The sequence below is a fragment of the Hippichthys cyanospilos genome, chromosome 1 (assembly GCF_059441005.1).
Source record: "Hippichthys cyanospilos isolate Australia breed blue-spotted pipefish chromosome 1, RoL_Hcya_1.0, whole genome shotgun sequence".
NCBI classification, from domain to species: domain Eukaryota; kingdom Metazoa; phylum Chordata; class Actinopteri; order Syngnathiformes; family Syngnathidae; genus Hippichthys; species Hippichthys cyanospilos.
The window spans coordinates 5132501-5148792 of record NC_142369.1 but is presented as its reverse complement, the minus strand read 5'-3'; the positions used below and the strand labels follow the sequence as shown (position 1 = coordinate 5148792).

The 16292-nt window shown below is 42.5% G+C and overlaps 1 protein-coding gene across 2 annotated transcripts in view; it reads left to right on the top strand.

The window, feature by feature from the left end:
* Positions 1-426: 426 nt before the first annotated feature.
* LOC148428748 (sodium/calcium exchanger 1-like) overlaps positions 427-16292 on the top strand; it is a 34479-nt gene continuing 18613 nt past the window's right edge. For both annotated transcript variants that reach the window (XM_088410573.1, XM_088410567.1), the window contains exon 1: positions 427-649. The gene's annotated coding sequence lies outside the window, so the exon portion shown is untranslated. The remainder of the gene's footprint in view (positions 650-16292) is intronic.

Sequence of the window (16292 nt, the reverse complement as noted above, 5' to 3'; positions counted from 1 at the left end):
AGGGAGGAAAATAAGGGAGGTAAGAGAGAAAAAGGGGAAGGAGAGAAAGGAAGCGAGAGAGGAGAGGAGAAGAAAAGAGAAAAGAACAGAAAAGAAAAAGAGAGAAGGAGAAAAATAAGGGAGGTAAAGAAGGAAAATAGGGGAGGTAAGAGAGAAAAGGGGGGAGAGAGAGAGAAAGAGAGAAATCACAGAGACGGAGGAAGGGGAGAGCAAGAGCGAAAGAAAGAGTGAGAGACCAAAAGGGGGAGAGTGAATGAGTAAAGCGAGAAACTGCAAGGGGGAGGGGAAAGAGGGACAAAAAAAAGTGAAAGAGAGAGAGCGAACGAGGGAGGAAAGAAAAAAAAGTGAGCGGAGGGAGAGAGAAATGGAAGAGAGAGAACAAGGGAGAGAGAGCCAAAGTTGCGAGAGGGTGCAAAAGAGCGAGGAGGAGGCATGGGGAGCGCGCAAGCGTGAAGAGAGAGCGAAACGAGAGCGAGCCAGTGCGCATGCTCAGTGGCTGGCGCCGCCGGCGGCCGAGGAGGAGGAGGAGGAGGAAGAGAGTCAAGAGCGCAGCGGTGCAGTTTCGTCGCTGTAGTCCGGCCTGCCTGCCTGATGATGACACCCGGGGGGGCCGCGAGCCACTGAGCCGGCCGGAAGCCGTCTAAACACGGTGAGCCTCCGCCGGAGAGGCGACTGCGTGCGTGCGTGCGTGCGTGGATGTCGGATGCGAGGAGGAAACAAACGCGCGACGCCATCGGTTACGCACGCGTGCGTAAACGCTCCGACGCGGCTCGTCCGCCGAGGACGCCTTTGGGTGTGCGTAAAAATGCCGAGCGCGAGGCGGAGGCTGCGCTAGCGTGAAGGGGCTGCCGTCCGTCATTCGGATGCTACTTGCTGCGTGGATGATGTGATTTAGACAACCGGCGGGAATCGCTCCACTCCAGCGAGAAAACAATAGTACAGCGGTACATACCAAATCAATTCGTTCCGGAAGTCCTTTCCTCACGTCAATCTTTCATGAGTAGATGCGCTTTTTGCATGTCAATAGCCTAATCCGTTCCAAATGCTCCCAAACCTTCTTCACACACTTTGCAAATTATACCCATTGCATTTTTTGCCCCGAATTTTGTCAGTGCTTTTCAAGTTATTTGGGATTTTTTTTTCCTTCAGCCACTCAAATTGTTCAGTGGCATCACTTCTTCCGTATGGTCTGTGTTTGTTGCCTGTGAAGTGACGATGACACTTTAACTGGTCTCTACCGCCACCTACTGTCTCGAGGTGGAACACGGGTCAACAAAAAAATGTGATGCTTGCTGACATAGTTTAATCGCCGCTCAAGGAAATGTTGCAAAAATTGCAGGAAAGTCACTGTCATTAATCCTATTCGAATGCGTCGCAAAATTTGTCATTATCACAGTGGCATATGGTCCAAAATTTGGACAATGTTTTTTTTTGCACACAAACTCTCATACGTCCAGCTGAAATCACATAGAATCGTCGCATTTTGAAATTTGATATGTTTTATTCGTCTGCTGTAAATATCAGCTCAGTGTTTTTTCCCCATTGATTCTTTTACGATGTAAAAAAAACAAAAATCAAAGGAATTTCAATCATTTCTAACACAGTGCCACACGGGTCGAATGAATATTATGCAATGCATCAAAAATTCCATTAGTGCATAGTAATCAAAATATATCATGTCAAGAATAATAATTAGAAAATGCTCCTTTAAATTAATTGTAGTAGTTGACTATGAATGCAGTTCACCTGTTTGCCTTGAGATGGTGCTGGTGTGTTGGTGATGAGTGCAATGAGAGAGAGAGAGAGAGAGAGACCTTTTTAGTATATTTCATTTGTATGTTTAGTTTGGGGTTATGCCAAGTGCTTCCTGTGTGATGCCATTGCTAAAGTGCTAACAACATGCTAACAATACATATGTGTTTTGATTTGAAAATGTACATCAAAATGGCCCCCGGGCCTTAGCTTGGACACCCCGTGAATTCAGCAAAACATCCATTCAATTTTTGATCCATTTCTGGGCGGACATGATTTCGATCCTCGTCAAATTTGGTCTGTACTAACAGAAGACTTAACTTAAGCTAGATCCTAGTGGCAGGCAAAAGTATTATTTTGAAGCCTGTTTAATTTATTAAACTGAATATTCGTCAGAATAGCATCGAGACATGGAACATATAAGTTTCCAATTTTTACGACTTTTCGATAATGGGCGTGGCCAACATGGCTCCGCAAAGATGATTGGCCGAAACAGTGAAAGTTGCAGAAATTGGACCCAGGTGATCCAATCTTCCCAACGTTTCATATTTGTGATGGGAGTCCAATGCTGAAGACATCTACACAACTTATTAGTGGCGGAAAAAAAATTATAGCAATTTTGTAATGAACCTGTTGCACAAATATAACCGAAATTTTGTCTGAAAAGCCTCTAGAAACCTCTAATGGCTTATAGCAAATCTTACGACGTTTCGATGATGGCACCGGGGATTTAACGTTACAATAAAAGCCGCGGTAATTTCATCCTGATGATCTGATCTTCTCACAGTTTCAAACAGCGGATCAGAGTCAATTTCTAAAGACATCGAGAGTCATATTTTCCAACATAGTGCAAGCGCCACCCAGTGGCAGCAAAACATTTCATTTTTAAATCCTTAAGTTCTGTGCTTAGCCCGTTGAATGAAAATACTTTAAAATTAATCCGCAAAGCCCATACCCAACATTCGCCTTTTTTTCGATAATATGCGCAGTCTGTACGGCACCGATATCCGATAGTCACCGTGACAGCAAATTTCCGATGAAGATGACGAGCAAAGATCTCGACGTTTTCAAACAGGCTGAATTATTCAGGGCCAGACTTGTTAGCCAGCCGCTGAATAATTGAGACGCGCAAGCTGCGGAAAGAAGGCCGCAACTTTATTTTGCATCATTTTAAGACACCCCCCTCCCCATTGCAAACATGCAAACTCTATACAGGAAGGTGGATGGAGATGGATTCGAACTCGGGTCCCTGAACTGTGAGGCGGACGTACTAATCACTGCTCCACCGAGCCGCTGCAAAATTTCCTGCTCTATAAAGCGTCTGATTATATGGCTCACCTTAGATGAATGGCATATTCCGCTAAAGGGAATGCCAAAAAACAATCAGATAAGTCCAACTTTATTGCCCTACTTTCCGCTCTATAATGCGCATCGGATTGTAAAGCGCCCCTCCGATAGAAGGCCTGTTTTAAAAGTGCTTTCATGTAAAGGGCGCATCGCATTATTAGGCGCATAGAATAGAAGCTACTGTAGTGGCTGGGCTTGCGCTATGCACCCACTAGATGGAGCTGCGCTAAAGGGAATGCCAACAAAACAGTCAGATTAAACTATATTACATTGCATCACTTGCTGCAAAAAAACGTCATTAAATCTGCCATTTGGCGGAAAAACATTGACGGCTCTTTAGTGTGGAAAATCAAGGGGATGTCAGTGCTGGTTTTCCCTTCTTTTTTTTCTTTTTTTTTACGTTTGCTAGCGGACGTAGCGGGAGACATCCGCACCTAATCCGGGAAGCGCTCCAAGCCGACGTCGGCATCGCTTCTGGGCCTCTATTCTGGTGCGCGCTAAGCTGGTTATGTGTATGGGCGCTTCCTCTTGTCAAGCGGGGCCATCTGCTCCCAGGGCCGAGCGGGACGTCCCCTCGCTCCTAATCCCCCGCTGGCCCGCCCCGCGTCTGGCCGCGCGCTCTTCCACACCACCTCGGAGTCTTTCGCTTTGTCTTTCCGTGTCCTTTTCAAACGCCTTTCGAGTCATTAAAAGACTCGAGTGGAGCCTGACGGATTTGGTGGAACTTGAAACATCTGCCAAAATATTTGCAGGTTGTTTGAACTTTTTACCAGTGTTCTTTCAATATCAATGAGTACAGCTACTGTATTTACCGTAATTCCCCCAATACAAACCGTACAAATTCTTACTTACAATAATTACCCTAACAGGATGCGCCAGAGCAGGGATGTCGTACATGTTTCAACCGTGGGCCAAAGTGTACTTCTTGTTTACGTCGAAGGGCCGTTCAAAAGGGTGATTAGTCATAGAAAATACTTGTTGCGTCCTAAAACAACATTTTAAAGTTAAAGACAACTTGAAAATTTGGTATTTTAGTCAGAATATTATAGTCATAATTAGCATTCCGCGGGCCACATAAAATGATGTGGCGGGCCGGGTTTGGCCCCTGGGCCTTGAGTTTGACACCCGTGCGCCAGAGGGAGGATGTCAGGTGGCTGTTACCAACAAGTGCAGCTAACAGCAGTAGGTGTTAGCTGAGCTTCATACGGCATTATTTTCATTAAAAGAAGCGAGCAGGCTGAACCAACGTCCGAGTCCGTCCTTGTTTACGCATGGCAATATGACTAAAACGTTTCTTAATTGTGATCTATTGGCATTTGCGCACGATCATAAACTTGGTGGAACACGAATGGTGCGCAACTATGGTACTATTTCGATACGGCATTACTTCCGATAAAAGAAGCGAGCAGGCTGAACCAACATCCGAGTCCATTCTTGTTCACATGCAGAAATATTACTCAAACAGAAAGGATCTTGTCAAAGTTCTGATGTCTCCATCTGAGATAGTACAGTGCGCCCCCGGTTTACAAACTCCCTGTTTTACGAATTTTTCATCTTACGAACGTGGACCGCAGCGTTTTTTGTCCCCCTCTTACGCACAAACCTTTCGTCTTACGAACAATCCAACATGCCGGTCAGTGTGTCCGTACTATTTTTTTCGCTTTGCTGCGTCAACAAAATTAACGATTCTCGCATGACACGGAAATGCCGATATGCTATAGGCTTATAAAGTCACAGTCAAGGTCTCAGTCACGGTCTCGGTCACGGAGATGCCGATATGCTATTGCTCGATTAAGGTCACAGTCCCGGTCTCAGTCACGGAGATGCGGATATGCTATTGGCCGGCGTCACGTCAATCACAGAAATGCCGATACGCTATTGGCCGAACGCCTTCATCTAGCTTGATGGCACGGCTGGTCGGTGTGTTGCGAAGACTTTGCAAACTTTATCTGTTAGACATGGCTTCTAAAATTGCAAGTGGCGGTAAAGGAAGGAGTAAGAGGATGATGACAATAGAAACCAAGCAGGAGATAATAAAAAAATACGAAGGAGGCGCACGCGTAGTTAACCTTGCTCGTGAATATGGCCGTAACCGCTCGGCAATCTTCTAAGGGCAAGACTTTCCTTGCCGGGGGACGGACCTCGCTCAACAACAAAATGGAGAGGCTTCTTCTATTATGGATTAAAGAGAAGGACATCGCCGGTGATATGTTCTAGTTTGAGAAAAGTTCTTGTTTAAGAAAATAAATCAATAAATTCTCTGGAAACGAGCATAGTTTTGAAATCTGCATGAAGAGTTATTCTTTTTTCATCTTAGGAAGTCGTCCGGCGCTCGTATTGACTCCCCTTCGAACGACCTCGTCTTTTGGCCATTTTCCGTCCAGAGCGTAAGTCCTGTCCTCCAAATCTTTTTTTTTTTGGTCTGTTTTTACGACACGTTTTGCTTTTCTCCCCGTCTGTGGTGGTGCGCGGTTGAAGGGCTGCGTGGCACTTTTTTAGAATTTTTTGCAAAGTTCCCGGTGGCTCCTGCCCATGTCAGAGCGGAGGAGCAGATGGAGCACTTGTTGCTCCTTTCCCTCCTCCGCCCTTGACACCCTGTCATTTGGCCTCTCCACCCAGCTTGTGTGGCTTGCAAGAGAGAAAAAAAAAAAGACCACAAATACAGGCTGCTTGTAATGAAAGAGCAAACGTCGGGGCTCAAATGCGGTCAAAATTCAGAACCGTATCTATTTTTTGGTGCTCTCTCGTGTTTCAAAACTGCTCGCATTTTCTGCGCACAGGAAGGAAATGTGGCATCTCATATCACTGTTAGACAAAAGTAGTGCTTCGCTGCCGTCCTCCGACATCATGGAACAATGTTGAAGTCAACTTGTAAACTTGACATTTTTTTGCATCCACGAGGTGGCGCTAGCGCTACAATCCATTCAAGGGGTTTACTAGGATTTTTAGGGGGCTTGGAATGGATTAGGCTATTTACATGTAAGAAAAAGATTCACGTTACGAAATTACTTCCGGAAGGAATACATTTTGCAAGTAGAAGTGCCGCTGTTAATAAAATTGTTAAAATAGTATTATGATATTAATTTCAGCCACTAGGTAAGTAATTTTGTAGACGTCCGCAGGAAAGGCTCCTATTAAATATATGACATTTTCGCTAAAATTGGATTATCGGGGTTGAGTTAAAGCGGATTTTGCTGTTACGATCAATCGTCGGACTTTGCGGTGTCCTATAGGCCCCGCCCATAATTCAAAAAATCCGAAATATTAGGCGTAAGGTGTGAGCTGCTTGTCAAGGCATTACCCATACATTTCAAGGTGTATTAGGTTATCAGGCTCAATGTAAAACATTTATTTGTAAAAATGACATGTTTTTGCCGACACTAGGTGGCACTAGCGCTATAATTCATCTACAAAGGTTCACCTTACAAAATTACTTCCGGAACGAATTTATTTCATAAGTAGAAGTACCACTGTAAATGTACGCATAAAAATAACGGTATATTATTTTCAGCCACAAAGGCGGTGCAAGCACTACAATAAAAAAAGTAAGTAAAGTAAAAGTAAAAGTAAGTTCGTAGATGTCTTCCGGAAAGGACTCCTCTTAAATATATGAAACTTTGAGAAGATCGGATGATCTGAGTTGAGTTTAAAGCAGTTTACGGCGAATCGTAAAATTTGCTGCCACTAGATGGCGCTAGCACTATAATTCTTTTGAGGGGTTTATGAGGGGTTGTTTTTTTTTGGGGGGGGCTAGAACAGATTAGGCTCTTTACATGTTAAAAGCGTGTCAACGTATGAAAGATTCACGTTGCAAAATGACTCCCGGAAGAAATTACGGTAATTTGGTAAGTAGAATTACCACCCAATTCGAAAATTTCGGGCGCCTCTGTTCAAAATTGACGCGCCTTATAGTAGGATTTAATTCAAGAAAGCCTGCCTGTGCATGTCACCCAAGAGAAAAATCCCTAGCTACGCCCCTGGCTCCGGCCCCTCCAACAAACAAACTAAGGGATTATGGGTACTCATCATCCGCCATTGTTTTCCTACCGATCGTTCAATCGCTCGCGATCCTCGTAATCAGGGCGGCCAAATCAAACGTATGATCACCAGATGACGTAAGGCAGATTACGGAAGGATGAGGACGAGGAGCGGACGACGGCACAAGCAGGGAGGCCAGGACTCCATGGTTACCGACTTGGCCAAAAGCGGGAATGCCGGCGGGATGGACCAGCCGGGGGCTTCGGGAACGAACAAAACGCCAAAGAAACAAGGGCGAGCTTGTTTGCGGCCAGTTTATTCACGCAACAAGATGGAAACGGAGCCTTGCTCCCGCTCGCTCACCGTCGCTTCGTGGCAGGCCTGCACGATTATGCCCGAAATCGTAATAACGATTATTTTGGTCCATGTTGAAATCACTTGTTATTCATCATGTTTGCTCAAACATGTCTGTTTATTGCCCTTCTTTTTAACAAGCGCTACATAAACAAGGCTTCAAGGCTTGATGCTTACAGATAATAATCATAAACTCAAATAAATAAACAAATAAATGGATCAATCCAATTCAACGGAGACGGTGCAAACCAATGAAAAAAATGAAGCCCTTTCACACTGCTAAATAGTACACACTGTCGCCGGCTTACGTTTTTTCCATGTCACGATGTGGAATGCTGAGTTTTTTCGTCCCCTCTTTAAGGCATTTATCCCGCTTTGCCATCAACAACTGTCATGACCTTTGGGTTTGGTTGAGTTTGTTGTTTCGCCTCCCTCTTGAGGCGCTTTTAGGTAATTGCTCTTATTTTCTGTTGTCGTCAAATTGCCCCCGCTGCAATGCGTCACCACAATGCTGGTCCTCTATTGGTCAGCGTGATGGGGTCATAAAGGTGCTGGTCTGCTATTGGTCGGCGCACGGGGTCACAAAGATGGCTGCCCAAAGACTTGATCTTGTGTGAGAGTGCTTTCAATATCGTCTTTATTATGCGTTTGAGTGCGTAATTCAAACTTGAATTGGGGATCCATGAGTCCCAGGATTGCTAGTGATGTCAGAGAAGACGATGGTTTAGATGGAAACCAAGCTGGAGATAAACAGGAAATATGAAGAAAGCTAAGCTAGCCTAGCCTAGGCTACCCTTACTAGGGAATATGGCCATGCGTCACTCAAAGGTAAATAAATCCTTTCTATGTTTTTTTTTATGACGTTATTTAATTGTATGCATGTATATTATATATAAGTCGATCTTACTGCACTATTTTTTAATATGCACGTATTAGCTATTTAACAGGTTTTGGCTTGCCCGAATTCGTGTACGATCCCAACCGCGGAAGGGATTAATCCTGTAAACCGGGAGCCCACTGTATTAGGGTGAGAAAAGCAGAGGCTTTTTTCACGCAAACATGTGGAAAACATTGCCCCCTGTTGGTAGGATGACAAAAAGCTTGATTGGACATGGATCGGCTGAGGATCGGCTTCGTTAATCGTGACCGTAAATCTGAAGTTGGAATAAATTTGCCTCTGGCTTTTGTCACGCAAACATGTGGGAAACGTTGCCCCCTGGTGGTAGGGTGACAAAAAGCTTGATTTGACATGGATCGGCTGAGGATCGGCTTCGTTAATCGTGACCGAAAATCTGAAGTTGGAATAAATTTGCTTTGAAATGACCGAAAATGACATTTTGACTGCTTATTAATGAAAATTGGCATCAAACTAAAACACGTGCTTGGCTCTAAGTGGCTTCATTTTTTTTCATTGGTTTGCACTCAGCAAGTAAGTTAGCTGCGTTGCCCTGTGCGTTTTTGCCATAATTATTTCTTTATTCATTTGAGTTTATGATTATTATTTGTAAGTATCAAGCCTTGAAACACGGTTTTTATACTGCTTGTTTTAAAAAGAAGAGCAATAAATAGGCATGTTGGACCAAAGGCGATGATTATCCCGGCCGTAGTCGTGCAGCCCCATCGTCGAGTTAATATTAATCCGAAAGGATAAGTACCCGATCTCCCAGTGTGTTTTCTGTCTACGCGGGTTGCTGCACCATTATTAGTCAAACATCTGTGGCTTTAAAAGTGCGACAGTGGCAGGGCGCGATGGAGTTTTTACGATGGCTTGGCTGGGACCTCAGATTTCAGCTCACGAGAAAAAGCCAAACGTTGAAAAACCGGGTTGCCGGGCGCCTTTCTTCAGCGGACTCGTGTCACTTTTGGTTCATCTCTTCTCTGCGGGCGATTTTGCCGCTCGGCTACATCGGCGCGTCTTCAAGTGTCCCTGCTCAGCCCTGGCCTCCAATCTTTGCTTTTTCCGCATCATGGCTGACTTGGGCCTATGACAACGCTGCACGCCGCCCTTTCATTGTCTTCTGTACTTTTGTTTTGCTCATGGAGCACACTTGTGTGTGCGCGCGCCCAGGTTTCACCGGCTTTGTGGGGACTCCTTGCACAAGTTCAGCTCTGTTTTTGTGGGTCCACACTTGCTCTTTTGAGTATAGCTTTGAATGGGCTTTCGCTTGAGGTTAGGGCTGGACCAGAGGTCCCCAACCTCCGGTCCGCGGCCTTTTTACCGGTCCGTGGATCAAATGGGCTGCATGGGCCGCACCCGAAAAAAGGATGTTTCGGAACTGATTTAGGTTATCCTTGAACATTTCATTCATTTGTGTTTGTGCGGTTGTCTTCAACTTTAAGAAATTCCGGGGTGAAACAACAATCATTGAATTTTTGGTCATTTGAAAAAAGCAACAGCAAAAAAGACAAAAAAAAAAAAAAGAAAAGCCTTAGTATACATGGTCATGAAAATAACAACAAAAAGACGTTTTACTTATGGTCGTTTAAAAGAAAAAAAGACAACCTTGCCATACATCAATACTGCAATACTGAGGGCCGAGAGGGACAATAAAAGTCTTGTTTTTTTCTTTCCTATCTCTATTATAAACATGTCTTACTGGATTTTCAAAACAATGGTAAATATGTGAGAAACACGTTGAAAATTGGGTTACACATGGGTTAAAACTGTTTTTGTGGGGACCTCCTGCACCTGTGGAGCCCCCAGTTCAGACCTCCTTATGAGGGTCAAGACTTGCTTTTTTTGAGTATAGCTTCGAATTGGATTTTGCTTGAGGTTAGTGTTAGGCAATCTGTTGTGATGGTTAAAGGTTATGCTTACGGGTCCGGAAAAGCATCGCATCAATAGAATGTCCCCACTTCGATTGAACCCCCCGCTCCATGTTTTTGTATGTGTGTTTGCGCATGCCGCGTTGCCATGGCCTCTCAGCGTCACACGCAGTACCTAACATGCGGAACGCACACACGGGCGCGTCTCGAAACACAAGCTCCTCTGCATTCGTAAACCAGAGCCAATCAGAGCGCGGCCTGCGGCTATTGTCGGCCGTACGCTGGCAATCTGGCCGATAGCTGGCTCGCCCATCTGGCTGCGGATTATGCCCATCGCGCGTTGCATAACGTCGTACGTGTGCTATGCATTATGGGCTTGCATACATTACGTGGCGTGGGATTAGGCTTCCATTGCCAGGGCCAGTTAGAAAGATGAGCGCCACATCTGGAACCTGATGCCGCAAACGCCACTGCACGCAGACGCCACATTTGCATATACATGTACACACGCACAAACACGTGTGTGTGTGTGTATATATATATATATATATATATATATATATATATATATATATATATATATATATGGTATAATATATAGTACATACTGTGCATATACTGTAGTATAGTGTATGTATATTATGTTGCAGGGAATACTTGAGTTATTGGGAGTTATTGACAAAAACAACAATTAAAGGGTTGAAAGCTTTATCTTAGTGTCTGTAAATAAGTGATGAGTAGATGATTTGACCTTTGACGAGAAATGATTTGTCAATTTTCAAAACTATCTGCGGACATGGACATTTTGCACACCGACGCACGCATACGCATTTATATGATGCGGGCGGACATGTGGTGAGTGTTTGTCTCATCCAGATTAGCATGACGTGTTGATGTGACCAAACGCTTTGTGCAATTAATGTTAATTATGATGATGATGGTTGTGAGCACGCAGCCAAAGCCGCTCCGTCTTCTGACACCCCTGACTGCGCCACGCCTCTTAAGTACAACTTTACCTAATATAATGCCCAATAAGCATATATATATATATATATATATATATATATATATATATATATATATATATATATATATATGTATCTGTGTGTGTGTGTGTGTGTGTGTGTGTGTGTGTGTGTGTGTGTGTGTGTGTGTATACAGGTTAATCTGTGTGCAGGGATGACAATAACGTTAGCTTACTTGCACGCACCTTTGCCCACTTTTAATGTATTTATTTATTTTTTAATCAGCCCATCTTGTCTCTACTGAATCTATGACACATATCCTGCGGGTTTGCCAATCTGTTGTTGGCTACGGTGGCGCTTTTATGTGCATCAAAGTGGACATTAGCTTGCACATGAGCTTTCTGCCTTCCCAACATGCGCCGCTCTAACTTTGAATAGTAATTTGCGCACGCTTAGCATGAAAAATAGATAAGCGTGGAAGCGTTAAGAGGAAACGGCGCGCGCTTGGGACTGCCCGAGCGCTTGCTTATGCTTTGCGCCGCTGTTCTACTTTTTTTTTTTTGTTTTTTTTGGTCCAATCCATTTGCAAGCCCTTTCCGTTGTGTTAGATTCTCAGAGCTAGCTGGCAACAAATTCAAATTTGATGACATGCCGTTTTTCCATCCTCTCGATTGACCGGTGGGAGCAGAGATCAAACTGTTTGATAGCTTCATTTTTTAACAACTAATTAGTTCTTGAATTTGGTGGTTCTCAACATTTTTTAAGAAAATGGAGGCGAAGCTCCTCCTGCGCTCCAAACAGCCAGAAGCTTACCCGTCGCCATAGCAGCTGCATTTTGGATCTTCTATCTATCTATCTATCTATCTATCTATCTATCTATCTATCTATCTATCTATCTATCTATCTATCTATCTATCTATCTATCTATCTATCTATCTATCTATCTATCTATCTATCTATCTATCTATCTATCTATCTATCTATCTATCTATCTATCTATCTATCTATCTATCTATCTATCTACCTATCTATCTATCTATCTATCTATCTATCTATCTATCTATCTACCTATCTATCTATCTATCTATCTACCTATCTATCTATCTATCTATCTATCTATCTATCTATCTATCTATCTATCTATCTATCTATCTATCTATCTTTCTATCTATCTATCTATATCTATCTATCTATCTATCTATCTATCTATCTATCTATCTATCTATCTATCTATCTATCTATCTATCTATCTATCTATCTATCTATCTATCTATCTATCTATCTATCTATCTATCTATCTATCTATCTATCTGTGTCTCTCTCTGTCTGTCATCAAGTATTAATAGGCTGTTAGATCTAGCATCTATCAAGATCGAGTATTAACAGGCTGTTCAATCAATCTATCTATCTATCTATCTATCTATCTACCTATCTATCTATCTATCTATCTACCTATCTATCTATCTATCTATCTATCTATCTATCTATCTATCTATCTATCTATCTATCTATCTATCTATCTATCTATCTATCTATCTATCTATCTATCTATCTATCTATCTATCTATCTATCTATCTATCTGTGTCTCTCTCTGTCTGTCATCAAGTATTAATAGGCTGTTAGATCTAGCATCTATCAAGATCGAGTATTAACAGGCTGTTCAATCAATCTATCTATCTATCTATCTATCTATCTATCTATCTATCTATCTATCTATCTATCTATCTATCTATCTATCTATCTATCTATCTATCTATCTATCTGTGTCTCTCTCTGTCTGTCATCAAGTATTAATAGGCTGTTAGATCTAGCATCTATCAAGATCGAGTATTAACAGGCTGTTCAATCAATCTATCTATCTATCTATCTATCTATCTATCTATCTATCTATCTATCTATCTATCTATCTATCTATCTATCTATCTATCTATCTATCTATCTATCACCCAAGATCAAGTGTTAACAGGCTGTTAGATCTATCTATCAAGATCGAGTATCAACAGGCTGTTCAATCTATCTATCTATCTATCTATCTATCTATCTATCTATCTATCTATCTAGTGAAAATAAATTTTTGGGAAAAAATGCGCGTCTTATATTTGGGGGAAAAAATATGGTACTAATATTACGGTACTTTGTCACAATGTATTACAAAAAAGGCGTCTGAAAATTTGCATGAAATATATTGGAAAGCGAGCATATCATTTTGAAGTTACTGTTCATAGGAATTACCCCTAATTTTAGCCTTCATTCTTGGAAAAAAAAAAAAGTGTGTCTTATATTTGGGGAACTACGCTACTACGTTACAACAAAATATTACAAAAATAAGGCGTATAAAATTCACACATAATATATTGAAAACTGAAGGACGTATAGGACTTACCCATAATTTTAGCCTTCATATTTGGGAAAAAATGGTGCCTTATATTTGGGGAATCACGGTACTTTGTTACAACCAAAAATAAGGCGTGGCAAAAGGCACGCAGTATATCGAAAGCGAGCGTCGTATTGCGGTATGGTGTCATTTCATTTTGCAATATATCGACATGGCTGACGATCCAAAAAAGGTGAAAAAAACGCAGGCTAACAAGAAAACTGGCCGTCATCTGCTTTTATAATTGAAAGGAAGCGATGCGAGCAGCAGGCAGGCAGGCAGGCGGCCTGTCGAGCAGGTGAAAGGAGCTCCAAGAAATCCTATTGGACCGTATGCTTCCTGACTCATTGTCACCCTCAGGGCCTTCTGCAAACGCAATTCCACGCCCGACAAGATTGCAAAGACGAAGAGACATGTGCACGGGGGGGGGGGACATGCATTTCCTTTTCCCTAATCTTAAACAAGACCAAGAAGTTCCCACAAAGACTGTGAAATGTTTTCGTCAAAGCTTTTATGACTTATTTCAAGATCGTTGCCGCGTTTTGCAAAAATGTGGATGGCCCCTGGGCCATAATTTGCCGCGATTGCTTTGCCCTTCAAATTTCATGAAATTCTTAACAATTGTGTGTTCGTCTGATGTGCAATTTCTACTACTACCGCTACTAGCTATTATTGGCTGCCAATGCGAGTATTAATACCTTGAAATGAGGTCAAGTATCAGCTCAGGACTGATACTCGATATCGATACTCTTTCATGGTTACTAATTACTTGCAGAATATATTATTGTTTATTTATTCGTGATTGTGCTTTCAAATGTATTTTTTCATTGTGCGTAGGTACTTCCGAAATTTGTCCATACTGTTCTAGTGAAGTCTACGTGTGTTGCAGCAGCATTAGTGGTCTTGTAAATGGCCAGCCACTATTTTTTTGGTGGAGGAGGCATGAACAGATGAATGACTTTGTCGTTCATTTCAGTACGTGTGGAAAATTTGTCCGTACTGTTCTAGTGAAGTCTACATGTGTTGCAGCTCCTTTAGTGGTCTTGTATATTGCCTGCTACTTTTTTTGAGTAGAAGGTAGGAACAGAGGAATGACTTTGTCCTTCATTTTAGTGTGTGTTAGGTACTTCCAAAATTTGTTGCAGCTCCTTGCAGAGGATGAAGAACTTATGACTCAGAGTACTGAACTAGTGAAGTGTAAAGGTGTTGCAGCACCATTAGTGGTCTTGTAAATTGCCTACTATTTTTTTGGCAGCGGAGGCAGGAACAGATTGATGCCTTTGTCGTTCATGTATGCACTTCCAAAATGTGTTGCAGCTCCTTGCAGAGGATGAAGAACATATAAGTGAGGGTACCGTTTTTTTGAAGTCTACATGTGTTGCAGCACCGTTAGTGGTCTTGTCAATTGCCTGTTAGTAGTTTTTATTTTTTTTTACGGCGGCAGGAACATATGAATACCTTGTCGTTCATTTCAGTGTGTGTGTATGTACCTTCAAAATGTGTCCGCACTGTTCTAGTCAAGTCTACGTGTGTTGAAGCACCATTCGTGGGCTTGTAAATTGCATGCTACTTTTTGTGTGTGTGTGTAGGTATTTCCAAAAAATTGTCTTAGCTCCTTGCAGAGGATAAAGAATGTGCGCGTTGAGAATACTGTACTAGTGAATGTCTAACTATGTAGCAACATCGTTTGTGTTCACGTCGCATGCTTATACAGGCTGATGCGTTAGCATTAGCATGAAAATTAAGCTACGTAGTTACCTGAAATACACAAAGCGCAACTCCTCATCTGAAAAGATGGATATATATATATATATATATATATATATATATATATATATATATATATATATATATATATATATATATATATATATATATATTTATTTACTTATTTATTTTTAAGGGATGCGTTCTGTTTGTGCATGTGCCGACCTCCAAATGAAAAGCGCACAGCAGCGTGACTCACCTGCTCCACTCAGCGCACACTCAGTGTGTGTGTGTGTGTGTGTGTGTGTGTGTGTGTGCATACGTGCAGTGCAGCAAGCCTTTTGTGCATGACTTTTCTGCCTTTTTTTTGGTCAAATCTTTCCTCGCCCCCGTGAACCCGTCGGTTTAAATAGCGCGAATGAATCGTGCGGGCCAACAGAACCGGCCAAAGCCGCACACACACACACACAGACCTACACACACACACACACACACACACACCTACACACACACACAGTAAGGTGGGCTTTGTTAGATTGCCGTGCGTACGTTTCTTTGTTTGTTGTTGCTTTGCACGTGAGCGGGGGTGTATTTTCATGGGCGTCCGCTTGAGCGACGGTTACCCGGGGCGCAATTGGATCCTGATCCGTATCGGGGATCAATTCTGATGACGCGGTTGGTTAATTGGAAGGAGTTAACCTGAATGGAAAGGGGAGCGGCTCGCCATCAATCAAGCGCTCGCGGTCGTCGAGCGGTCGCCCACGGCAACCGGCCTTTCTTGAATTTACGCCCCAAGTCGGAAATTCCCGGCTGAGGAATGGAGGCGGCGCATCCGATCGATGAAGCTGCGGAAGGGCACTAGAGTCATCAATACTTTACAATTTAATATCAAATAAAATGAAATGAACATAAATATATATATTTTTTTGATGAATAACCCAATGTTCTGTCCTTCCGAGATATTACAACGGCGTCTATCAATTTGTTAAAACTGTCTACCGTTAATTATGGCCGTTAAAAAACAAAAAACAAACAAACAAACAAAAAA